Source organism: Pinus tabuliformis, chromosome 5_2 (assembly GCF_031772625.1).
Source record: "Pinus tabuliformis cultivar Carrire ecotype Pingquan chromosome 5_2, CPIR1, whole genome shotgun sequence".
Taxonomy (NCBI): Eukaryota; Viridiplantae; Streptophyta; class Pinopsida; order Pinales; family Pinaceae; genus Pinus; species Pinus tabuliformis.
This window is the reverse complement of record NC_142306.1, coordinates 647,449,146-647,456,906: the sequence shown is the minus strand read 5'-3', so window position 1 is coordinate 647,456,906 and position 7,761 is coordinate 647,449,146.

Genomic DNA, 7,761 nt, shown 5'->3' with positions numbered 1-7,761 from the left:
TGTCATATTCTTCTATAGCGTTCATGAGCTGCAACAACAATTCCCGTTGCGTGTCGATGGATGTGAATCGTCATTCATGTGAAAAATGGCAGCATTGATATGCATTGATACGCATTCATTTGAAACGTATTGAAACAATCATTCATTTGAAACCATTCGAATTGATACGCTGAGGTTACACCATTCATTTGAAACCATTCGAATTGATACGAATTGATACCATTACATTCGATATCATGAGCAGCGTTTATTTGAAAAACGCATTGATATGTACAAATACTCAAAGCAGCAAACGTATTTCAGGCAGCATGAAAAACAGTTATGTTACCAGTGGTATTTCGATTCAACATAGGCGTTCTTCTGCCTTCCGCTCTGGACCAAGTAATCATTCACCAAATTAATCCTTCAGAGGACAGAGGCGTTGAGGACAGTGCTCAGGTCAGAACGACAGAGGACAGTGATGTCAGTCAGCAGCGGATTTCAGGCAGAAAATTCTCAGGACATAGCACATGTAGTGTCAGGAGCAACTAATTATATGGAGGAGCAGCGCAGGGATTGTCAGGGGTATGGAGGCGCTTTTATATGGAGAGCAGACACCAGCAGCAATATAATCAGGTTGCAGCTAAAATTGAGCTGAAGAAATATTCATGAATTTCATGGCAGAAATAAATTGCATAGAAAGGCAATAAAACAAATGGCTCAAATTAATTATGCAGGGCAGGAATACGCCTGCTCTGATACCATGTTAAACACACACATGGGCAGCAATAGAATATGAAGGATAAAACATGAGAGTACAATTTTTATTAACAAGAGATATACATTTATAGTACAACATGTGACCGTTGGGTTCCACATCCCAAGGTCTCTTGGACTACTTAGTCTATTCAGCTTCCACACTAACCCATTTAGGATTAGGTGTCCAACACATTGATCCAAAAATTTAACATTCTTAAAAGAATAAGATGGCATCCAAGCCAAAAAACTAGATGGGACTCTCATTCCCAACAGTGTGAAGCCAAGTTAGGATCTCACACTCGAGATATCCTCTTAAGACTGTAAGTGGTGCATTCAACCCAATCAACACAACCCCACCTATGAGAGGAAACCAAAAGTTTTAGAGCTTCTTTTGAAGGATCTTGAATGAGGTATACCTATAGGTTAGGGCAAGGGAGAGAGGTCAATTCCAATTTGTAATAAAATCCATGACCACGAACTTGAATTCCTAATATTGTTTATTGTGGTGTCTTAAATGAACATCTCACAGTGTGAAGGAATTTAAGGAGGAGGGAGGTTCCACCTACCCTCATCTCCTCAAAGAAAGAATTAAGATGGGGTTATTAATCTGACACAAGAAGGGATATACATAGTCCATAAATTCACCCTACCTATTCTTATTGACATTTTCATGCAATGAAGGTGGTTTCTTTGATCAAATCCAAGAAGGGTGACACCTTCTCCGCGTCACCAAATGGCGAGCAAGCTGGTTATCTTTGGTCATCCAACAATTTGAGATTGTCCCTTTCCCTATATCCCCCTCACCCCCCCCCGCCCTTCTATATAGATCACTATCCTAGACATCCTACTGAATCACCTTGGCTCTAAGTGGTCTTGGCACCATTCGTTTCTATGTAGTCTACTTCTGCAAAAGTGGATCTAACTTCCTTTCCATCAAACTCAAAGGGGAAGAGAACCTCTTGAATGACATTGATTTGAGTACCCTCTTCCTTCTACCTAATAAAATGGTCCACTGATGTTGCAAATGTTATTTGCATGCTAATGTGAAGGACCTTATATAGGGCCTTAGGCATTTTGAATGCTCAACAAACCATACTCTCTCTAGTGCCACACATGATCCTTTTAATACATGGAAATAAGGATGCCATCAACACTTTTCCTACTGGTAGACTTGACGACATCCCCATGGAGAGACATGATATCCAATGTCACCTACACCAAATTTTGGATTGGTAGAGTAAAGCAAAATCCACCTTATGCAATGTTCGAGCCAAAATGTGGAGGTAAGAACTTCTCTGAAAGTAGAAAAAGGATTTATCATTCTCCAATGCAATTATGCTAGCCTTCATGTGGAAATGATGCCACCATAAGGCTTTCTCTTGTGCCACTACCAATGGAAAAACAAGCAACCCCATAGGTTCATTGGTATTTTGGATTGGAAATCGAAACAAATGTTGCCTTGAGCAATGTTTAAGCCAAAATGTAGAGTTGGAAGCTTCTCTTAAAGTATCATAAGGAATTGTTGTCTGCCTATTTACTTATGTCAACCTTCCTTTGGAAAGGATTCCACCATCAACTTATCTGTGTGCTAATATCGATGGAGAAAACAAGCAGACTCATAGGTCCATTGACATTTATGGAGCTTTTTAACACTCTTGTAATAGACAATGAATCTCTATTTAAAATATTATTATGTTTATCATGAAATGTTATTATGTTTATCAATCTATATTCTTAATAAGTTAATTTATTAACTAACACAATTGCCTACTATTATTGATTTTTTTTTAAATCTCTAATTCTATAAACATTTAAGAAGTATTTAAAATAAGTTAAAATAAAATTATATTTTACTAATGAAAGAACTTACAGATATTTATTACATTTATTATCATAATGTCTAATTAAAAACAATTTCAATAATAGTCAACTAGGTCAATATTTACTAATGAAAAAACTTATAGATATTTAATACATATATTATCCTTATAGATATTTAATACATATATTATCCTAATGTCTAGTTAAAAACGATTTCAATAATAGTCAACTACATCAATATATAATGGCTAAGAAAATATTTTACAAATGAAAGAACTTATAGATATCTAATACATTTGTTATCATAATGTCTAATTAAAAACAATTTCAATAATAGTCAAATACATCAATATATGCCCAACCTGACAGAAAGTATAATACCACCCTCACCTTCCCCCAACCTTCTCTCCCAGCTAGAAAAGCCCTGTCAAAAAATACCCAGCGGTAAGGGTGGTCTACTTCGACGATAATATTACAAGGAGTATATGCAGGTTCTGCGCCAGGTAAAAGAGAGAAAGTTGTAACAAAGATTAACCAAAATTTGTTTAATCATGTTTTGATTAAAATTCCAAAATTTAAAATAATTTAGCATCATTATTTTAAAAATTTATGAAATATTTTAAATGTATATTATTTTTTTTTTCAAATTATTAATTATTAAAATAAATTTTAATATTTTTTATAAAATACCAAAGTTAAAAAAGAAATTATTTTTTTCTAAATAAATTTAATTTCTATTAAATAAAATTTATCTTTAATTATTTTATTTCAATATTAAAAATTTACAAAGATTTTGATTTTACAATTATTAAAGGCAGAAAGAGATCAAATATCTTAATATGCAATTTTTTTTAAAGAACATACAAAAATAGAAATTATATATTTTTATGAAAATAATAAATTAATAAAAAATACGAAACTTAAAATAAAGAAAATAAAAATTAACTTAAAATATAGTAATTGGGGGCAGAGGCTCATTTTGCAGCCTAGTACCTTATCCTTCGGACATCAAAGTTGAAATTTTGCTCATATCAGCGTAAATAAAAAAATAAAATATTTAAATAACTATATAAAATATTTAAAAAAATATCGGTTCATAAAAAATTTGCACATAAAAAAATTAGCAATATAATCTTTGCAATATAATCTCTTCATAATTTAATAGAAAAACTATTACTTTAAAAAAATTTGCACATAAAAAATTAGCAATATAATCTCTTCATAATTTAATAGAAAAACTATTACTTAAAAAAAAAATCTAATTGATTCAACGAATTTTTAAAATCACATATTATTTCTACCCTTTTACCTTTAAAGTATTAGTTTATCATGAATTAGTTAAATTTTTGAGATGCAACTCCGATAACTACATATAAATTAAAAAAACCTACATTTCGAAAAAATATATTTTACGCGATCTTAAATTTATTATAAAATTTAAGATCTATTATAAAATTTAAGATGATTGTGAATTAGATAAATGGGCATTAACAAGCCTCGCACTCCACGAACATTCTAGTTGCGCTGCAGCATATATTTGCTTGTATGTAGTTGTAACGTGAAAAGTCTTGATGTGATGGCTGTCAGTTTGTTCTGACACATATAATGTAAAAAAAGAAGATCCATAAATGCTTCTTAAGGGAACTAGCTCCTCCCATCTAAAAAAATAGGCATTAATGTTTGGAGTTGTCTTTAGTGCAACTTTTTGGAGATTTTGTTGACGGAATCCGGCGGAAAAAATTGAGGTTAAATCTTGATTTGTATGATTTAAAATGGTTTTTGAACTGCATATTTGGATTCAACACTCTGAAAAACCCCTAGGATGCTTTGATTGTACAGAAATTACCTATCAAACTTGCGATTTCAATAAATTGCTACCGGATTTTAAAGAAACTTGACCGGAAAAACCTACCGGAAAAGCTTCCAAAAAATCGCCCAAAAACAACTAAGAAAATATAAATTAGAATTTTGACAAAACAATTTCTTTATTAAGTTATGACTATAAAAAGAAAATTCTAACGAAGAATTTGGACAAGACAATTTTTTTTTATTAAATTTTGATCTTTTGTTTCTTAAATGTATTTTTAATTTTGTATATATTCAGTATGGTAAAAATTCCCTAAAACATTAAACAACTAAAATTTATTAAAAAATTTCTACCCAATTTTAATTAACTTGACTCTGAAAATATGGTCGGGAAAGCTCCGAAACACCTATAGACCTATGGATTCATGGACTGAGCGATAAAAATCTATCTAATTAAAACCATACCCTTAAAACCCCATCAACAAAAAAAATCGCACACTTTTCTCTTACAATTTCCATTTCACCCATTTCTCTCGAATCCAGCGGGTAAAATCCTCGAGTACAAATAACTCCTTGCAACTGCAGGCCATGGCTTGTGCTCGTCGTGCAAGAATGGCTTCTATCAGGCGAACATTTTCAACAATCCAATCGCGCACTCAACAGTGGAGCTCTGTATCATCGGAATGGGCCCAAAATTTGGATTCCGCGGTCCTCAAAAGCTTCGAAAACGGTAAAAGCTCTCTTCGATTTCATGAACCCATTCCGAGCCACAAATTTTACTGGACGGATTCATCCGCCGCGCTTCAAATCCATGAGCAAATTAAAGCAAAGAACGAAAACCCCGAATTGCAAGAATTTAATGGCGAAACAGAGGAAGACACCGTGCCTGAATTGAACAAAACTGACGATGTCCTAAAGAAAAAGCAATGGAAGCAAATCTGCCAAATCCTTGAAAAGGGCAATGAAGACATTGAAGAAGCCCTAGATCAATTCGGTGTTCAGTTAAATCCACCGCTGGTAAATAAGGTATCGAAGAAAAGAAGCTCCCGAAGTTTAGCTCTGAGGATTTTTCAATGGATCAAAGCAGAACGAGGGTTTAAACATAACAGTTCAGCTTTCACGAGCTTGCCGATATTCACGGTCGCTGTAGGGATTTTAAAACCGTGCAGATGATTCTGGCAGAGATGCCATCTGCATGTTGCACCTATACTGCGAAAACCTTTTCTTTCGTTACTGCCTGTAATGGTGGTCCGAATATTTTGAATAAACTCATGGAAATGTTTGAGAAGCTAGGGCTTTCTTTCAAAAGAGATTGTTATCAGAGATTGTTATGAAATGCTTATTGTGGCTTTAAAGAACCACACAATTACTTTGTTATATTGTTGAATTGAGGCTTCTGTGATCTATATCAAGTTTATTATAGGTTCTTGGGCGTAAATCACATGGCATTTCATTTGTCTTGTCGACGCGTTTCGAACCAACTAGTGTGGTTCATCGTCAGAACAAGTTGAATGAACAGATCTTGCTTTGCCTATTAAATAGATAAAGCAGAACCTCCAACTGGTAAATTTCATGACCAGGTAACGACTAAATAGACAACAGTTGAACCACACTAGTTAGTTCGATACGCATCAACAAATGAAATAGCGTGGTTCATTGTCATGACAAGTTGAATGAACAGATCTTGCTTTGCGTATTAAATAGATAAAGCAGAACCTCCAACAGGAAATCTCATGACCAGGTAACTGCTAAATAGACAACAGTTGAACTACACTAGTTAGTTCGAAACGCCTCAACAAATGAAATGCCATATAATTTACGCCGAAAAATCTATAGTATACTTTGTTATATGGTTATATGTTTATCATACTTGAAATGTTATATATTTATCGATATATATTTTCAATAGGTCAATTGGTTAAGTAACACAATTAAGTGCTATAAAAAAATTTGTTTTTTAATCTCTAATTTTATAAATTTTTACAAAATACTTTTACAAAATTAAAATAAAATTATATTTTACTCATGAAAGTTCAAAGAACTGATAAATATTTGTTACATTTATTATCAAAATGTTAATAAAAGTCGACAACAAGATTAATAAATAATGGATAATGGCTATGCAAATATTAGGGAAAAAACCTACCCTAATACAATATGTTTTATAAGCCCAAACTTAGTGAGAAGGGCTAAGGTCATCCAACCACACTCACGTCTTTGTTGGTCCACGTCTCAAACACATCACAATTTTATTTCTCCTCCTATGGTGATTTTTGCTAATGTCTCTATAGACAAATGAGCAAATCTTATGGATCAAATTTATAACAATAATTAATCATATAAAAAATAAAGTCAAACAAAGTCAAACGGGATCTCCAAGCTAAAATAAAAACCATAATTTTGAAGTTTTATAAAATATTTCAAAGATATTAAAAACCATAATTTTGAAGTTTTATGAAATATTTCAAAGATATTAAATATAAATATAATGTATTTTACTAAAATTATATAGTAAGGAGATTGTGATGGATGTTATTTTAAAGATTGAGACTCGAATATGCTTTTGAGGGTAGTTGAACTACATTGCTTGGAAGGACGGGATGGAAATAGTGTTGGAAGACAATGGGCTGAAGGAATTTATAGACAAATATATTCCTAAGCCTCTAACAACAGATGCTTAAGATATGATAGAGTGGAGGAAATGTATTGCAAAGGCAAGAAGGATCATACTAGAAGGATTTCGAGATCATATTGTCTCGAACTTCCACGGAAAGGATACACCATATGTAATGTGGCAAGCCTTGATCGACTTGTTTTAGAATAGCAATGACCATAGGAAGTTCGCACTGAAGGAAAATCTTCGAAAAATCAAGATGGAGAAGGGCAACACAATACCACAATACTTGAGGAGGTTCATCCAATTTTGGGATGAGCTTGGGAGTGTCAGTATTACAGTGGCTGAAGATGATCTGGTCAACCTAACACTTCTAGGCCTTCCCAAGAGCTAACATAGCTACCAAGATTCAGTAAATGGGAGGGAGCATCTACCAAATTCGAAGCGTTTGTGGTCCGACTTGGTGCAAGAAGAGATAAGGCGGAGCACCAGAGATGGAACCTCATTCAAGAATGATGATGAGGAGAATTATGCCTTAGCTAGAAAGGAAAAGAAAGGGAAAGGAAAGAAATTCCAATCCAAAGGAGATTCCAGTCAGGGCGGCAAGAAGAAGGACTTTTCGAAGATTAAATGTTTTCACTATCATGAGTTGGGACACTATGCCACAAAGTGTCCGCACAAGAAGGCCGAAAAGAATCCCTCAGGAGGAGCGGTAGGTGAAGCTCTTGCTTCACAATTTGAGTTGGATTTCACCCTTATTGCTTGCATGGTGACATCAATGA